Source organism: Lagopus leucura, unplaced genomic scaffold (genome assembly GCF_019238085.1).
Source record: "Lagopus leucura isolate 7727_CA_CO unplaced genomic scaffold, USGS_WTPT01 Super-Scaffold_760, whole genome shotgun sequence".
NCBI lineage: Eukaryota > Metazoa > Chordata > Aves > Galliformes > Phasianidae > Lagopus > Lagopus leucura.
Window position 1 is genome coordinate 5374062 of NW_024962257.1, and position 17050 is coordinate 5391111.

Sequence of the window (17050 nt, forward strand, 5' to 3'; positions counted from 1 at the left end):
TTTATTTTGTGACCTTTAGCAAGTATGGGCGGTGCAACAACAAGCTAATTTAGTGGGAAAAAACACCACCAACAAAAGAAGGCAGAAAAAAATTAACCTAAGAGGTTCATGGCAGAGGGAGAGGAGGAGATACTGAGGCTGGAAGCAGCTCTGTGCATGCATGCTGGGAACTAAGCCCTGCAAAGCAGCACAGGAGAAATGGGTGCTCTGCAGCTCCTGCAAACAGAGATCCTGGGATATCAGCAAAAGCCCCAAACTAGAGCACCTTTACAGCAGGCATTACAGCAACTACACCTTCACACAGATATGAGTTCAACAACAGCCTTTGGGGAGGTTTTGCAGGGACACCTCCAAAACCCCACGGCACAAGAGGATGGGAGGGACTGCAGACATGTGGGTAGAGCCCCCAGGTGGGAAAATGAGGGAAGAGAACTTGAAGGGATAGAAGGAGGCAATGACAATGTCTGGGAATTACATTTTCAAGAGATTTTTGAATACTTAGAGATAAGAAAGAGCAAAGATGTGCACGTGATTCTTTTAACACCCTATTGGCTGTTTGAAGCTGACACATTCAGAGCTATGGAATTAACAAGTTTGTTTCACACCAGCAATCCATAAGAGGCCCCAAGAGCACAGACAAGGTCCTTCATAGGGCCACATGAAGTTAAAGTTCCTGTCCCCTCGGCTGCACCCCAGCCACTTGCAAAGTTTTATTCTCTGAAGTAAAAAGCAAGAAATCATTCAATTTGCAATGCCTATTCCAGCTTGAAACCAGCAAGGAGAGCACTTGCTATGTGCCATAAAGCCACTGAGAGCAAAAACTGCCCCATGGGAGAAAGAAAATTTCCCAAACAGACCACCAAGGCCTTGGAAAATCAGTCTGAGCAAGTGGCTGGAAACTGCCAAGTTCTGGCCAAAATCTCTAACCAGTTAATGGCCCATGTGAAAGAAAAAAAAACAGCATGATAAACAACTCACAGAAGGACAGTGCCCATCAACTAATTTGTGCATGATGAATAATTCAGCCACATCTATTAAAAAGGCTTCAGCTAACTGAAAACACACCGAGATGATGATGCGGGGATAGGGAGGAGAGCGGCCATCCCGAGATCCTGCTCTGCATCAGCTGAACCCAGTGGCTGAAAGCTGAGAGATGGTGGAGAGAGCAAGGCAGGAGATGGGAGCAAAAGGAGTTCCTGCTGTCCCTAAGAGCATCCTTCAACTGATGGCGTGGAACATTTCCACACTTACTTTCTTTTACAATCATGATGTGCTGACAGTGACCCTGAGATTGGATGGGCTCCTTCCCAACCTCTTCCACAAGGCCTTTATTGAGGAGGATGAAGCGGAGGCAATTGGCTTCACTCATCCAAACTTTGTGTTTATGTAACTTCAGGAAAAGCTCTGGTCTTCCTAAGCAAAGCTTCACTTCAGCCTACTATGAGCAAGTTTGCTTTTTCTTCTTTCTGAGGGCTCAGCATTTCTCAAAAAGAGGTTTTCAACCTGAAATGGGGTCACAAAACCTTTTCAGTGGGGTTACCAGCTCTGGGCAACCTTGTGTTTATTCCCAATAATCTGCAAGGCTGAGTTCAGGGAGGCATATTTGGTGTTGTAGCAGGACAGTCCAGCATAATTTAATTTAAATTTATCTTTGTTAGTTGGAAAATTGGTCTGCCTCCTCTTCTGGTCAGCGTTATCGCTTGGCCAGGGCTGGTAGGAAATATCTGCTAAGCACTGTGCCAGAAGCAAAGGAAAAAAAAGTCTGATCATAGATAAGTGTGGGATAGCAGTGGGAGGAAGAGGGGGTCAAATGAGAAAATTGTTTCCTGACCCTAAGAAATAGGGTGAGGGACCTACAAGCTAGCCCCAGCTTCTGACACACACTGTGCTTACGAGTGTGTAGGTCCTGGCCAAAATCATTTCTTTTTCAGGTGACCAGAGCACAAAGAAGAGATGCAGAGTCAGACCCACTTACCCAAACCAACACAAACTTTGTGCTGTTAGCTGTGGCTTGAAAACTCCCCAGTCCTTCCCTTCACACTGCTATGACCAGAAGTATCCCTGGCAATGTCATTCACATGGGATGCACTCTGCTCCACTTTAGGGCTCCTTTCCATTGTCACTGTGATCTGAAAGAGCATTAGTAGGAAAGCAACAGTAGTCTCATACATATTAAATACACCAAGGGTGAAATGCTTAATAAACCATCACATTTGGAGCCTTCTTTCCCTCTCGTTGGTCATGTCTGTCTTGACTTATTCCTCCTCTGTAGAGGAAGTGGCAGGATTTAATAGCCTTTTATTAGCATGTCAGCTTTTAAAATGACCAAAGCCTTATTCATAGGGTAGGTTATAAAAGAAAAAAAAAAAAGGAAATGCAGCACATTCAGGAGAAATCCTTCTCATTCCAGCCAGCGAAAGAGTTGAAATAAATGTGGCTATATGCGCCTGGCCCCTTTCTGTCACATTTGAAGAGGAGCTGTCACACTTTCTCTCCCCAAGTCAATCTCGTTTTTCCTTCTTTCCATGCTTCATGCCTGACCACTCCACAAAGCATCTTGCTCAGGGAGTTTGGGATCTCATGTCCCTGCATGAGAAAGGCAGCGGCACCACCAGCTGTAAGGCAGCAGAAGGGATCCAGGTGCAAAGTCATCCCACAACACTTCTGCTAAGTGCTTCTGCACAACACTTCTGCTAACACCTTCACCCATTTTACTTCCCATTTCACTGGGATAACTATACCCAAAAAGAGGTTCATTTTCTAGATTTCAGTTAGTTTGGTTTTTTTTTCCTTTCAAATCACCAAAAGCACTCCTATCTCCATTCTTTTTGCAGTCTGCACCTGAAGAGCTGACTTGCAAGTAAAGAGGGATGTCATTCCTTCACTAAACCACAACTTCACAGACTGAGGTTAATAAGAGAGAACAGGAACCCAACAGTCCCAAAGCTTACCCACCCCAAGCCACATTTCAGAAAAGCCCTCCTAGAACTCACTTTTTTCCTCTCCATCCTGGAGTTACACAGCAATAAGGGCTCATTTTTAATATCCAGGCCCACAGCTCAGCCTGACAAAGGCTGACCCCAGCATCCAAATTCAATCTCTGTCCTCCACGGCACCAGCACGTTTCTGAAATGAATCTCATATCAAGCATACAAAGATATTTGTCCTAAACAGATAGTCCATAAAACGACATTTATGCCATATAAAGGTAAGAGCGTTTCATCTCATGCTTACATGGGAGGATTAGACAACTTCATCCTTCCTTCTCCCCAAGTTTAGTTTTCTGACCAATCTCACATCTTATTCTACACCTTTCAGATTTTGGGGTTCTGCCTTCAGTTGAAAAGCAGCATCTGCTCACTGGCTGACTTGAATGGGAAAAGCCAGAAGAAAACCTTTTCCCATCCCAGTCCAGACACAAGAAGTTCCCCAATGCATCCATATTCCAATGGGCTCATTAAGAACAGACCTGAAACTTGGAGGCACACCCTTCATTATTAACTACACTGTCCTAAGAATCTTATTACCTTTAATTGGCTCATGGTTGCACTGAAAAAGTGGAGCTGACTCCACTCTGATCCATACAAGCACAGCCTTTAGGTTTCAACTGGAAGCGGGTTTTCACCCCAGAGCCTCTTAGAAGCAAAATCTTATTTAGGTCAGAAGTGACATTTTCCTTTCTGAAATAGTAGGCCAAATGCCAATGAAACTGGAGCACATTAGTTGGAGCAGCCCAGGGATTTACTTTACAATACTGTGCTGTACACCCATGCGAACACAGGGGGGAAGAAAAAAAGCAATCCACTGTGTTGAACTTCTGACAGCTTATTCACTGGCACTGGTTGAACAGCAGAGTTTCCACCCCAGAGAAAATCCAAAATCCACGTTACTGTTAGACAAAATCCCCTTCAGTTCCATTTGGAACAAAGCCCCACACTAAGATTTCATCAAAAGTCCCAATCCAGAGACAATGCACGCTTGCTCTTCAGCTATCAGAATACATATGAGAAAACTTTATGGAGTCCAAATGAAGAGCTCAGCTTCAGAAAATTGCATTTCAGTATAAATCTGCATGAAAGGACCAGAACTGTGAGTGATTAATGGAGGACAGTGCTGGGATCCTGATGTTTTAGCAGCTACCTGAACACGTACAGCCCCAATAGGCGCTACCCCAATGATTCCAGGCATCCCCACACAAATCCTGGGGCCAACAAACTGATAAACTCCACGCTCCAAATTCTCCCAATGAAATGCTCCAAAAGCAGGTTAACTTGCATAGCAGAAACCATCAAGCTCCTGCCTAAACCAAAACTACAGACAACAACTTATCAATCTTTATTGAAGCTTTATTGGCACAGACTGATTGCAGGCTTCTTCCCAACAGAATCTTGAATCAATAGCTTAATTGCCTTCATGCCTTGTCTTCTGGTTAAATTCACTGATGAACCCTGCAGATGAGGGATGAGTTACACCTCCACTGATGGACTCAGAGGTGTCCCTGATTCACCTGTGAAGGCAGTGGGCTCAGGGAGATGTGCCATGGGGACAGCCATCCTTGCAGCACCAAGGGAGTTGTCCCTCCACCCTTATTACATGGGAGAGGAGGGAGCAGGAGGATACAAGGACATGCAGCTGACAGGCAGCACATCATTGATACGGATGTTTCCCCACAAGAGTTTATCACAGCTTTCTGTCTGTCTTTTCTTCCCTAGCCAACCCTTGCACTTGGAAGCAGCCTGGCACCATCTGATCTGCACTTGTTCTCCAGTAATGATATTTAACTATTGATCACTGTCACCAATAGCTTGTTTCCTACTTTTGACCTACCTAAAGTAATTGTTTCCTGCAACTCAACCGTAGCAGCTTTGAGGGGGCTTTGTAAGCCACCCCCTGGGTCCTCTGTTAAGACAGTTCTTGCCAGATGAGACAACTGGCTTCAGATGTGTCATTAATCCCATAAATAAGATGACCCCATTAGACAACTCCTGTCATGCCTTTGTAATTTGTTAGAAGGCAGCAATACTTTTGTGCCTCTCTGCTAAGTATTAATCTCCTGGAGAGACCAGGAAAGCTATTTTAAGTGTGACCTGCAAAGTAAAGACAGTCTTTTGAGTCCTTTTGTTCCTTAGATCCAGAGAAGAGGTAAGGAACTGGGCTGTCTGTGTTTCCTACTTGCAGCTAATGGAGGACAGGAGATTTATGGTACTCGAGGATATAGATTTCGATTCCTGGAAGACTGCATGAAGGATGAGAGAAGGTAGATTTACAATTTCCAGTTATCAGGGAATTGTAACTTATTAGCAGTCAATCACAAAGTTAAATGACAAAAGAGATTCCTGTCTGACTTAGAGAATATTTGTACAGCATTAGGGAAGAAGGGGGTGTAGGAACCACCAAAGAGTCCTAATACTTAAGGTTAAAAACAAGGCAGAGGAAAAAATAATGACATTCCAAAGCAATACCTCACAAATCAGCATTTCTTGGGTGGGACAGGGTTGACAAGCAGAGACACTTCATTGATCACACTTCCCAAAAGATCCTAATGACAGCATGCCCTTATAGCTCCCAGCCCAGGGCAACGCAAACAGGGATCCCAAGTTGCAGCCTGGGTGATCCCAAGTGATCCCATAGATGCTTCAGAGAGACTCACAGCCCAGCACGCATCATTGCCTTTGATGTGGATGCAGATGTGTATCCACCAAGCAGTGCAGAAATGGTTTCATCCTTGTATTTACTCCATTGCAATGCTATGGGTGCCATGCACTAACAGCAGCTTCAGTAGTGCTGGTGAGGCTCCAAGCAGCTGCTGTTGAGCCATGGCATGATAAAGTCTGTAGAACCAGAGACCTGAACTGCTCTGGACAACAAGGACCACCAAGAACAAACCACAAAGTTGCTTTCTTTTGAAGATCACCATCAGAGATACTTCTAGCCACCCCAGTGGGGAGCAGAAGAAGGGTTTTCAGCATGAAAGCAGCTTAGCTGCCCATCTGAGATGAGGTTTTTCTTAGGCAAGAGACACCTACTTGTCTGTGTGTCATCTCACTTGTATTTAAACCCTGTTCAGAGGGCATTTTATTTCAAGAGGGTTTAAACTCGCACACCGCACCAGAGAGTATTTCATCCTTGAAATACTCCTCCAGACAGGAAAGTTTTCTCACCAAAGGTTACAAGAAACCAGCTTCTGACATTTAATCATGGTGATTTGCTTCAGCAGGCTTGTATAAAGTACCACTCAGCATAAATAAAGACATCAATCTGGCTGAAATTTCCCAACTGCTCCAATTTCACAGGGCTAAGGATGAGTAATGCTCTGGTCTTGACTCCAGCTGGAGCATCTTGTGGATGAGGTGGTCCCCACGGTGAATTTGGGGCTTCAAGAGAACCTCCAATTCCTCCTAAAGCAAATAAGGGGCAAAGGTCTTCATGCTTCTGTCACACTGTGCTAGGTCAGCACTCAGTGCTCTCATCTGTGACAGCACAGAAGCGAGCACTGCTGGCCATGCCCAGCCCTAAATCAAAGCTGTTGACTTAGGGCTGCTGTTTACAATGAGAAAAACTGTGGCAGAGGGGTAACATGACTACAAGAGCATCCCAGGGGATTCTGGGCTGGCAGAAAAAAATGACATATGTAAATCCATTTCACTGGCAGAGACCTCACTATTTGAATAAGTTTAATATTAAACTGACTCAAACATTGGAACAAGACAATTATCAAGGCACATGCTCAGACCCACAGGGCATGATGTACCTTCAGCTGCGTTGTCAGGGTTTCTTAGTTCATTGTGGCTTTGAAAATTGCTCTGAAGGATGCTGCTTACCTTAAAAACACACTGGAATGGACACAAACACAGCAGGCAGGATGAGTCTGCTGGCATACTAAGCTTTGGTTTCCTCACAAGTGATGCGATCTCTACTTTTCCCAGTCACGAGGCTCCATCCACCTCTCCTATTTAAGAGCATTCACTGTTTCAGAATTTTCTTTGCATAAAAACTGTGAAGACCACAGAGAGGCAGGAACACAAAACCACTCACTGTAGTTTTACTGCAGAGCCAGGGGTTTAAAGCATTTACAGGCCACTGCCCACAAAAAGGCATCAGTAGAAGGTCACAAGCAGCACTGCTGGGGACTCACGCAGCTCTGCAGGGCTTGACTTTAGACACTTCATAGCAGAGGTTTGCACTTATTTCTCTGCTGTCCCCTAATAACAGCTTATAAGCCAGAAAGGCCAACAGCCCTGTGATAAGGTGCCTTAAACCACACTGAACAGCACCCCAGGGGCAGCTCATGGGCTAAGTCAGCCTCTGACCAACTCAGTAGAGGTTAAGCACCAATACTGAACATAAGGTTGAGGTCTCTTCTGTCAGAGAATAAAACACAAAGAGAAGCATGGAGCCCATGCTGTGATCTAACCAAGGCCTTTGGCTACTCCATAGGGCCAATGAGCAACCAGGGGAGAGCTCCTCACACTGCTGTCCTTCAAGATTCCCTGAGGACAACCTCAACCCATCCTACCATGGCCACTGATCACATCCCTCAGTGCCATATCTCCACAGCTATGGAACAGCTCCAGGAATGGGGACTCCACCACTCCCTGGGCAGCAGTGCCAGTATTTGACTGCTCTTTTAGAGAAGTTTTTCCTAACATCCAATTTGAACCTGGAAGAAAAGTCATGACCAGGATGATTGCACACTCAGAAAAGTGCTTTCAAACCATTTAAACTACTTCAGCAGTACATGCAGGGATGTATTCCTTCAAAAAACAAAGATGCATCCATGCCACCAATTACTCAGCACAGGAGGGAGAGCAGCAAGGCATGAATGCCAGTGTCCCAGGAGGGAGTAAAGAGGCTTTGCAGGCAGCACAGCTCCCTGCACAGCTCCTCAGCTTCCTCATTTAGGAGAAAAGACAAAAGGTTGCTTTTCCCACTCAGCCCCTGAGCAAGAGATAATTAGTAGCTCATTGTTTTAAATCCTAATAAGTGCTCCCCAAACTAACTAACCATGTTGGACATAATATAAAAATGGTTCTGGTGAAAATGCAATTTGTGGAGCAGTCTAATTAGATGGCCACGAGAGCAAGGAGCCTGTGCAGCACCCGCTGCCGAGGGAGACCTATTTGCACAAACCCCAGAAGATTGCCATGTAATAGCAACAGCCAATTTCTTCATTTCCTGAAGATCCACTAGCAAGCAGCCTCCAGACTTCCTTTCACTATTTGTGAGCTCCAGAGTTAGCTAGAAGAAGATTTAATCTCTCCTCTTTGAATGGAGCAGTGGAAAGCAATCTTTTTGGAGTTTTCACAACAGCTGCCCAGGGAGGTGCTGCTTCACAGCAAGAGCAAGAATGGGCCCAGCTGTGGGTTCAGGCTGCTGCAGCTCCCACACCAAGCTGGTACAATGCCTGCTTTCTCCAGAAGGGACAAGAGTTGTGTTCTGACATAAATGCAGGTCTGTAAGCACTGCTTGCTTTGGCAGCCAAGCTTTTAATTGATGCAGCACCTTCTACCAGCATCCAGTTTGGAGACTTTTCCCTTTGAGTCCTGAAGGCATGGGACAAGGGGAGTCTGCTTTCTTCAGACAACTGTGCTTTAAATAAAAAGTTCAAACCTATGTTCTTGACAGCTTCAACAAAGCAATTACAGCCTAAGTGAAGGTTACCAGTATCTGTAGTCTTGGCACAGCTTGTCTTCTGAAGCACCAATGAGCAGCAAATAAGTGTTTTGTCACAAATTAAGACTGCCCTAGAAAAGCCAAAGGATGGTCTGCAGGAACCTCAGTGCCACTTATATTTATAGCAGAAGCATGAGGGGCAGCACAGGACAGAGATGAGATACATTTCCCCCCCCACTGTGAAGCTAGCAACCTCAGGGCAGACCCCAAGTTGAGCATAGCACCGAGCTTACGCTCTTGCCAGCTTGGGGCATGGGCATTCTGCTCAAAGCATTGCTTTCAACATTAGTGCAGTAGGCCATGCTCCTTGGAGGTCTGTTCAAACCATGGGGAGATCCCACTCCATCCCTGGCTAGCCCAGTGCATCGATGCAAGAAATTCCAGAGTATTGACTCAGCCACAGCATGATGTCTGCAATCCAGGCACTTTCCTGCTGTGTACTTCCCTCTGGCCACAGTGGAAGTAACCCAGAAGTGAGAGATGGCAGCCAGGGAAGGCACAGCTGCATTTCTCCATTCCCTGCTCCAGTGCCCAGGGCAGCAGAGGAAGGAGGAAAAGTAACCTGGAAGGTGACTGAACAGCAGAAGTACACAGCTTACTGCATTTGAACTGCTGCAGCTTCCCTGTGCTCTCCTACCAGAGGAAAATCAGCGGGAGGAAAGTGCCTTAACCCCTCACAGCAGCTCACTGGGGCTGCTTAGAGTCAGGTGAAACCAAGCACACACAGTAAGAAAGGGCAGAAAGATTTCCCAAGTAAGGCCAGCTTTCCTGCTTGGCCAGCCAAGCCACACAGCAGTTCTAGAGATGCTGCAGACTGACAGTGCTGCAAAGCCAGGATGCTCCCATAGCAATCACACACCTGAAAGGGGAGTCCATCCCAGGCACAGCCTGAGGTGTTCAGACCTTGCAGAATCACAGAGTATTTGCTACAACCAAGTTGAACAACTTCTGTTTCCCCCTCCAGAGGCAGCCATCTCTGAGAGCTGCAGCTCCCTCTGACCTTGTGCACAGACATCACTGCACCAAGCTCTGAGGGCACCAAGTGACTCTGCAGCACACAGACAGCTCAAAGTAAATGGGGCTTATAGAAAAGTTACTCAGGCACTTCTGAGCTTATATCCATCGCCGCAGCTGTAGGATACCTGGGCTTTGTGCTCACCTCTGAAATATTTATGCACTAATGAAGGTGAAGGCAGAGGAAACTCTGAGGTCGCTTACAGAGGTAAACTCCTCATTGCAGCTGAAACAGCTGAGACAGCAAGTGAGTCGGAAGCAATCAAGAGCAATTAAAACATGCCTGTACTACATAACATTTACTTGTTATGCTACAAGGGTCCAAAAAGCAAAACAAAGGGGTTTTGCTAATTCTTTCCTACTCCATTACCCTTGCAACCAGGAGAGCATATAAAACACCTCTGCTTCCCTCGCTGCTCCCTGTGTGTTCAGCTCAGCTCTCCCTTGTCTCAAAAGCTTAAAAGCCTGTTTTTCCCTTTAAAAGCCAACTTGCCTGCCAGGTAGCTTCTCTTAATCTCTCAGCCTTGGCTAGAAGCCTCTCTAGGCTGCTGAAAGAGATAGCTACTTACCCTTTGTTCTTGCGACAAGAAAAGCCTCAGCTATCAAATCCTTTCAGATTCCTTTGTAGTCTGAGAAACTTTAAAATGGAAAGAATAAAAACCATGTATCAGTCTTACAGATTAATCACTACTAAGGCTAGTGGCTAGACCAGCTTACAGCCATGTCTCGCGTCTCTACAAAGCAAGCCTTTACCAGACATAGCTGTGAGACATCGCCATTCACCTCGGACAAGGAGCATTGCGTCCTTCCTAATGTCAGCATCGGGTCTAAAAAGGAGCCAAAGGTAAAGTGGGCACATCCAGCTGTGGCTTTTCACCCTGGCTGATGGAGGTTCCCCAGTTGAGCAAGCAGGACCCAGGCAGTCTCCATCAGCAGGAAGGACTGATGAGGACATCCCACCGGGATGGGCAGGAGAGGTATGTTCATGCCAGCCTAGGGCTGCTGCTTTGTTTCTCAAGGGCACAAAGGCAAGGTGTTCAGCACACTGTGGTTTCACACAGTATGACAAAAAAGAAAGAAAAAAAAAAAAAAGCACATTGCTCCCATGGAGGCATTTACAGAGGCTGAGAGCTGATCACAAACACTGCAAGCAAAAATAGTACCCCAAACTCTCAGTTATTCCAGAGCAAACAAAGATTTTTCATAATGAAGTTCTCTCACAGCTTATGTGGAATTGGTTCAAAGAGCTTTATTCAAAGTCAATTGCAGAGAGCATTCAGCACTGTGGGTGTAAAGAGGTTTGTGCCCCCCAGTGCGTCCTTGCAGTGCTATTTTCCTGCCTGGAAAGCAAAGCAGACCTCCGTGCAGCCAGTTCTGTATCAGGAGGATCTCAGCACTCCTGGCACAGGCCCCTAATGCCTCCAGCACGTGGAAACCCTCATGCATCCTGACAGTGAGTATCAGAAGCAGCCCCAGAAGAAAAGAAAGCACAGTCACAAAGTCAGCTCCAGTCAGTGTTTCACAGCTCAGCGTTAGACATACTGGATCCTCGTTCCTCAGCAGGGCTGTGAATGACTCCAGCCACTGTCACTTTTCAGACAAAGCCTTCTTGAGAACAGTTCTTCTAGTTCAACCTCAGTTCAGCATACACCAATCTCTGAAGCATCATTAGCTCCACTGCTATAGCACTGCTCATCACTGAGCCCTGTCCCTGTGCCATCCTCCTGCAGCTGCTCCTTCTGCACACACAGGACTTGTGGCTCTGATCCCCTGTGCCTTGGGAAGCAGCTCACCCTCCTCCAGCACCATGATCCATGTTACCAGTCCTTCTACCACTGCAAAACGTTGCTGCTTTCCAAAACAAAGAGCAAAACAGCTTGAGAGAGGATTTAAGCAAAGGTTAACAAAGTTCTGTCTGCTGAGGAGCGAGCCTGCTCCTGGGCTGAGCAACATCGTCCCCATTTCACGTGGAAATAACACTACAAGCAAGCAGCTGCTGTAATCATTAGAGCAGAACGCATTACAAAGATACCAAAGAAGCTTTTGTAAGCGATTTTCTCCCATCTCACCCTCAGGCAATCTATCATGTTAGATCAGTCCAAGCAACCCCACTAGTCACGTTTCATCCACTCCAGCCAGATGACAAAGGCAGGTGCCAGTGTCACTGCACCCTGGAATGAGCCACACTGGGCACCTTCATCATGATACACCATGGATTTCTTGTTACACCACAGATCTGGGCCAGTGGCTAGAGAGGCTCACTCTGGCAGCATCCATGCAGATTCAGTCTCAGTGTCACGATATTCCCCAGCTCATTATCAGTTTCCTCTTCCAGTGCTCAGTCAATATTAAAGACTTTGAAATGTATATGTGGTTATAGTCCAGGAGAGTGTCTCCAGGGAAGCAATTTGCTGCAAATACTGAGCTACTTAGAAATATTTATATATGCTAGGAAGGGATTAGGCTTCGTTTAGCATTTTCTCCACCTTTGAACTTCATTTAATGCAGTATTAAGCCCAAGCTGCAGTAAACTGTTCTGAAGTTGTAAATGAGAAAGACTTGTAGAGCAATAAGATTGTTCAGAGAGGAGAAAGAATGGATTGCTCAGTGTTTTCCAGATTATATCACAGTAATTGAACTAAAGAGTGCCCAAGATATCAGCCCAACAATCTTTACTTGCAGTACACTGTTCCCAAACTAGGATGCATCACAAGGAGACATGGGAATCCTAAGAACAGCTTAAAAGTATAAAACCTGTGAGAAGGACAGCCTGTCTAAGGTATTACAGAGGAGGCATTCAGAACGAAGCTGCACACCTCTGTGTGAGAGCAATTCCATCTTTAAGGGAAGAGCACCATATTATTCACAGCTTCTGACCAGTCCCTGTGCAATAGCCAGAAGGGCTTTCCCAGACCCTGAAGGGAGGGAAGGAGCACCAGCACTGCATTTGCTTGGCTCTTCGCAGGCGTGGGTGGCCATAGCCACAGGGTCTTGGCACGGCCACCTCAAGACAGATGGGACTGCAGAGAGGCTGAAAAAGGCATTAGAGGTGTATGAGGCTCACTGCAGAAATGCTGTGCCAACCTACATCCTGCCAGCAGACCCAGATCAGCCTCCTTGGATTACTTTGGGCTCAGGGCATCAAGATAATAACCTGATAATAGAAACCTGATTCCTCAGTGCCCACCACAGAGCACATGCTGGAGCTGTGTGAGCTCTGGTGCCCATCAGGCAGAGAGCATCAGACCCTCTGCAGGGACAGCATCTGCAGGAGATGATGAACGAGGAGCTTCTAGAGCCGGCAAACAGAACTCCTGGTGTGCAGACAACTGGCACTGGCCCCTGGCATTCAACATGGAAGATTCATAGTGATTGCCAGGCAGTTCAGGTCTCTACGAGCTGCTATTTTTCTTACTTCTGCCATTGGCCTTTTTTGACCATTACCAAATACACCTCCAGCAAGCAGCTAATACATTAATAGCTTGCATGCTTTTAATAAAATTATTTTTTCACAACTAGAACCCAGCACATGTTTTCACAGCACTAGCCACCATCAAATATTGACTCTGCTCAAAGAGCCATCAGCAACCTGAACAAAACCATTTTTCAAATATTGAACAGAAAAACACACTCCAATCTCTTTGAGCCAGTTACATCTGGCTCCAAGTTGCTGGCAGATGGAAGGAAAACTGGTTGCAAATGCTTAAAAATTTAAGCTTCTTGCATTTGTGAAGACTATAAGTCAAGAAAATGCTCAGAGCGAGGTAAGCAAGATCTGATTGTGAAGGCACCCAGTTTTCAAAGGCAGAGAGATAGTAATATGCTATGGAAAGACATATAGAGTGTTTACACAAATGCAAGCCAGGTAAGCATCTCCCTGTTTGGCCAGCTCCAGCATTCCTGGGCAGTAGCACAGTTGTACTTGGGTACAATCGTGATCTACCCAGGTTTGGGGATGGCCCTCATAAATCCCAATTTATTTTTTTTAGAGCTGCTGAGATATCACTGCTTGAAAGCTAAGCCACATAGACACACTGAAGTGTTTTTGGTGGGATTTGCAGGGACCCATTGTGTCAGGGAAGTGCGCACCACCAGAGAGTGACACTCAGAGCATTGCAGATGCAAAGTACTTCCCAGATACTTTTTTAGTATGGTTGTCAGGACCCTGGGTGAGCAGAAACTCCCCAGCACTGAGCCTGTATATAGATCATTAGCAACCCTTGCTTAGAAATCCCAAATCATCAGAGCAAATCTTTATTTACGACTGCAGGAGCAAAGCCTCACATCACTCAGGGTTGCAATCCCCCTCTTCCCCACCCTGGTGTTCCAGCAAATCAAACCCCCACTCAGGGCAGTTTTTACCCACACCTCACCACCCACATTTCCAGCCACAGAGGTGCCACACCAACCTGGCTTCCCCTTCAGGGACCTTTCATCCTCTTCATGCTCCCTCCTGGTTCACACTTAAGAGCTGGCACTGTTCCTCCGGCTGCAAGAAATCCCCCAGCTCCACCTGCAAACCTCATGTAACACCTCTGCATCCCATTATATACCCACCCACTTGCTCCCAGGGAGGTGCAGCTGATGCTGCTTTCAAGGGTAGTGGGCTTGATGCAGATCCAGACAGCCCAAATGCATCCCATTAAGTAATTATTCCAAGCAGATCTGTCATTACTCTGCAAAGGTCTCCTATTCCCACCTTCCATATTGCTGCGTTTTCACTGATAGGTCTTTATCACATGAAACACACTGAGGAGCTTACTGAAGATCTGAATCACAACATAGAAAATCAGGGCTCTGCCAGCTGGGGGGAGGAGTTTGCAGACCCTGGAAATAGGTTTATCCTGTAGCAATTGTTGTTTATGAGCCCTGGGGTGTCACATGTGTGCCTCATTGCGGAAAGCTTTTTCTACCGTTCGCTCAATGCCAGGAAGTAAATTTGTGTGGTTCAGGAGAAACAAGCTGTGACAAATCCCTAATGTAAGGGAAACCAGAAAGCTTTTCCTACTCCTAATTATGCTGTGTTTCTAAACTTTCCCCTATGGCATGCAATATTAGAGTTCTTTTAGCAGCTTTTCCCTTAAAAAGCACTGACAAAGGAGGCATTGTTGCAGCACTGAGATCACAGACACTTCCCTGGCTCTGAGCCCACCAGCTCCATCAGATGGGATGGATTCTTCCTGAGAGATGCACAGGGCTAGACTGAGCTGGGACTGAGAAAACGGGTAGATTTCAAAGCATTAAATAACACCTGAGGGTGTGCCAATGGACAGTAAATGGGACATAAATCTGTGAAATGTCTCATATTTTTTTCAGTGGCCTGGACTTGGTGATTTTTAAGGACCCTTCCAACCCAATCCATTCTATGATCGCAGGCTCACAGAATCATAGGGGTTGGAAGGGACCTTAAGATCATAGAAGTGATAACTAAAGGGAAAAAATCAGTTGAACACAAATATACTTGCAGTGTAACAAACTCCCCCCAGATCCCTCCTCTGATGCTAAGTATTGGCACTGGTTGCACACCCATCCCTATGTGTGTGTCACAGTCCTTGGCCATCCATGCTGCTGTATTGATTACTTCATTGAGAGCATGGAATGCCTCCAGGCAGTTCTCTCTCATCATAAGCAGGATAGCTCAGTTACATTGCTGGCATGTTCATCTCAAAGAGAGAGGTTGCTTCCATGTGGAAAATAAAATACTGCCTGTGGGAGACATGCTCAAGAGATTGGAACAAATTCATTGATGCGCCACCAGATCCCTGCAAAACACCCTGGTTTTATTTTGTGTTGATGAGCAGAGGAACCGAGTGTTCCCTCTGCACTACTAATCTGTCACTCAGAACAAAATAATGTGAAAGGTGTACCAGTGTAGCTTTGAAAATTTTATTAAATGCAGACGGTTATTCTGTAGATAACATTTTCTGGATCATGCATGAATAATAATGTCAGTGCACAGAACTGTCCTGAAGTGTAGTCAGAGAGAAAGGGAGCATTTCCCATGTAAGAGGGAGAAGAGATGCGTGCACAGCCTGGCCAGCTGTTCTCCCTCCAGGGCAGAAGGATGCTTTTTGTAGTTCTGCTCACTGAGCTCCCAACAAATTATGTGGAAATGGGAAGAACAGAAAACTGGGCTCCATGAATGATTCAGAACTAGCAGCACGGGGTCTCCCAGCCTTGATTTCTCCTTCCAGCCCTCCTCCCACTCAATGTCTCAAGGCACAAGCCTACTTGGAGAGAGCTTTATTACAGAAGGACACAGAGCGGGGTTTTCAAAAGACAGTTCCAAAATTCAGGACTTCCAAAAGCCATGGACATAGTTCCATGGGAGCTTTCCGTGCAAAACCCTGAACAAGTGATTTGCTTTCACTGGCTTTGCACTGCACAGCAACCACCTGAGTCCCTAAAACCATGGGTGGAAGCTAGCAGAGAGGCTAGAGCCAAACTTTTGGACATAAATCCATGCTTAAAATACCTTCATGTCAAACAGTGTGATTCAGAGCTCAGGCACTTCTAGGGTTCAGCAGCAGTTAGGTAGGATTGAGAGATGAAAGTCCAGAGCTGCTAACCACCCCTCTGCTCAAGCCCTTTATCTGATCTAACCCTAAGTGTTCAAAGCTTCAAAGCAGAAACCACTTTTCTACCCTTTCTCCCTCCTTTGATTCAGATCTTTGTAAATATCAGCATGGAAGAGAAATTTGGAATGCTCTCTGAGAGTTTTATCTCCTTTCCAGGCCCATTAGAATGGGCAAATAAGGTGTTATAGTACACACAGCTCAGGACTGTTTAAATGCATTTATTTTTTGGCAGGAGATAAGTTTGGAAATTCGTATTTAAATGATGATTTGGATGGAGTCTGTGTTGAGGAATTCACTGTTTATAGGCAATCTCATTTTAGTGTTTGCTCATACTGATGTCGCTATGGCTTTTGTTGGAAGTGGGAGAAGGCTCAGCTCTTCTTAACAGCCGCAGTGGGTGAGGGCTGGTGGATCTGCTCCAGTTTGATTCTGCAAAGCTCAGCTTTGCTTCAAAAGGCTTGGAAGTGGCTTGGTGTTTGTGGAAACTTCTGAATACCAAAAATGAGGGGCCTTTCGTAGTACCTCAGAACAACCATTTCAAGTTAACAGCTGAGCTGAGTGAAAAAAACAGCTCCTCGGCTGTGCCTGCTGGATCCTGTTGGCTCTGCTGAAGACTCCACTGGGAAATGGTGAGAAAATAAAACAAGAAAACAAATTTCAGGTCAGCCCCCGGTGTTTTGTTGTAATAGAAAATATTGAAACAAGATACAAGATTAACTCATTTTTACATGTATTCATACTTCCATTCTCAGCTGAGATGAATGACGACCATTGGAAGAGCAGAA

The 17050-nt window shown here is 45.8% G+C and overlaps 1 long non-coding RNA gene across 1 annotated transcript; it reads right to left on the reverse strand.

The window, feature by feature from the left end:
* Nucleotides 1-1408: 1408 nt before the first annotated feature.
* Nucleotides 1409-14194, reverse strand: LOC122176342. Its single transcript, XR_006177697.1, has 3 exons — nt 14097-14194; nt 1976-2129; nt 1409-1503 (listed from the first exon to the last, which is right to left on the reverse strand). It is a non-coding gene; the product is annotated as an uncharacterized LOC122176342 (long non-coding RNA).
* Between the last annotated feature and the right edge of the window lie 2856 nt (nt 14195-17050).